Source organism: Desmodus rotundus, chromosome 5 (assembly GCF_022682495.2).
Source record: "Desmodus rotundus isolate HL8 chromosome 5, HLdesRot8A.1, whole genome shotgun sequence".
Lineage (NCBI taxonomy): Eukaryota > Metazoa > Chordata > Mammalia > Chiroptera > Phyllostomidae > Desmodus > Desmodus rotundus.
Genome location: NC_071391.1, coordinates 23,113,183 through 23,115,678, shown reverse-complemented (window position 1 = coordinate 23,115,678; position 2,496 = coordinate 23,113,183). Strand labels below are relative to the sequence as shown.

Below are 2,496 nucleotides of genomic sequence, written 5' to 3'. Positions count from 1 at the left end.
AACCTGAGACAATGATTTAGATGCAGGTAGTTTAATTGGGAGGCAGGAAGAATGGCAGAGCAGGGAGAGAGGTAGGGCGGGAGGGCCAGGCAAACAAGGGCATTTCATCAAAGTTGTTGTTGGCAACAAAGGCTCACTTTCCTGAGGACTACTGAGGAAGGTGCTAAATGCCTTCCATAACAACCCACCTGGAAGCTAGGAGGCTGGAGTGTTTATGCGCTGACTTCCTCCTCCATTGATTAAGGGTTTCTGTTGATGGGGGGATGCAAACTCTCTTGAATTTCAGGGAGCTTCAGGGATGTCAAAGAGAGCAGAGCGCAGAAAGACACACGGCATGAAGTTAAGTCAGAACGGCTGCAGAGGTGAGCCAGGGGATGTGATGTAGGCACCAGGCGGGCATGCTCCCACATGTCATGAGCAATGTTGCCTCTGAGTTTATTTATTTATTTATAATAATTTTTATTGTGTTTTTTTATTACCATTTAGTCTCCTTATATCCCCCTCCCCCATCACCACACTGTTGTCCATGTCCATGAGTCCTTTTTTCTTTTTGCTCAATCCCTCCACTCCCTACTCTCCTCCTCCCTTAGATGTCAGCCTGCTCTCCATCTATGAGTCTGTCTATTTTGCATATTAGATCTGTTTGTTTATTAGATTCCACATATGATGAAATCATATGGTATTTGTCTTTGTCTGCCTGGCTTATTTCACTTAGCATAATGTTCTCCAAGTCCATCCATACTGTCCCGAAGGGTAAAACTTTCTTCTTTTTTACAGCTGAGTAGTATTACATTGTATAAATGTCCCATAGTTGTTTTATCCTCTCACCAGCTGCTGGACACTTGGGCTGCTTCCATATCTTGGCAATTGTAAATAATGCTGCAAAATAATACGGGACACTTCACAAATTTGCCTGCCATCCTTGCGCAGGGACCATGCTAATCTCTGTACCGTTCGGATTTTCGTATGTGTGCTGCCGAGGTGAGCATTCCTCTGAGTTTTTAAAGTTCTGAGTGAGAAGCCATATTACATGAGCAGCAGAAAAATGAATATATGTAAATATAAAAAACCAGTGTAAGAAGGGTCCAGTGCTTACTTTGTTACTACTTTCATAAGTGTTTTTATCTATATGAGTGGATTTTGTGTGTGGAATTCTATCAAGAATTTCAGTTTCTCCCTCTAAAAGGAAAAGCACTCATGGAACAGAAGAAACTTGAAGACATTTGGAGCAAGGGACTATGCATTTCTCCAGAATTTGCAGAAATTTGGGAGAGGGTTTTTTGACTTTCATAAGACGTTTAAGACTTCCTGACTGCAAACTTAAGAAGCTGAGCAACCTGCTATGACAAAACTGAATCTGATTCCAAGTAATGACATGCTCAGTAGTTAGTATACATACACTGACATTCATCAGGTGACGCCTAAATCTTTCCCAACAAACGTCCTTTACCACGGCCATACCTGGGGCTTTGCCACCAAGGGAACAGAGCAGTGACGAGAGAGAGGAGAGCCCATACAGAGCAAAGGGTGCCTTTCACGTGGGCTGTAGCTGAGAGGAGCCGGAGACTGAGGACCTGTGCTCCATCACTCCCACTTCGAGGCTCAACCTTCAGCAGCAAAACCCCTGGAAAACATTGTTATGTTTGTAGACAACCAGGACCCATGTGACTTTCCTAAGTAGCGAGATGAGTTTCTCTTTTCTTGTTGTTGTTACTGTTGGTGTTGGTGGTGTGTGGATGTTTGTGTGTTTGTGTGTAAAGCTATGAAGGAACTGTGCTTCCCATGTTGGCACACCACGGTTCCTCCAGGCTAAAGACGGGCAAGGGAATGTCTTCCACGGCTTTCCAGTGAGGAAGTATACTAAAGTAATTAAATGTTGGGGTAGCAAGCCAAATATGGGACTATTTGCTCAGCAAAATAGGTAAGTATGGTAATGGATTATGATCCTGTGTTCAAGGATCCCCAAGACCACCCTCACCTTCAGTGATTTACTGTAAGGACTCCAAGGTTAGAGAAGTTGGTATGCTGATGGTTACAGTTTGTTACTGTGAAAGAATACAGATCAAAGTCAGCAATGGCAAAAGGTGCATGGTGCAGAGTACACGGGAGGCCAGGTGCAAGTTTGCAGTTGTCCTCTCCCATTATTATAATGCCCTGGAGACATTAATACATGGGGTGCTGCCACCCAGGGAAGCTCACCTGAGCTTTGGTGTCCAGGGCTTTTACTGGGGGTCCGTCACATAGGCATGGCTGACTGCCCTGGTGACTGAACTTAATTCTCTAGCCTCTCAGAGGTCAAGCTGACCATAAATCACATTATCAGCATAAGCTATTGGTATGGACCGAGGCCTCAAATAAACAAAGATAGTATTTTTTTATCCTCATCTGAGGACATATTTTCATTGCTTTTAGAGACAGAGGAAGGGAGAAAGAGAAGCATTAATGCGAGAGAGAAGCATCGATTGGTTGCCTCCTGTATGCGCCCGGACTGGGATT

The 2,496-nt window shown here is 44.2% G+C and overlaps 1 non-coding gene across 1 annotated transcript; it reads right to left on the bottom strand.

Moving 5' to 3' along the window:
• Window positions 1-885: 885 nt before the first annotated feature.
• Window positions 886-989, bottom strand: LOC112303501 (U6 spliceosomal RNA). Its single transcript, XR_002974652.1, has one exon. It is a non-coding gene; the product is annotated as a U6 spliceosomal RNA (small nuclear RNA).
• Between the last annotated feature and the right edge of the window lie 1,507 nt (window positions 990-2,496).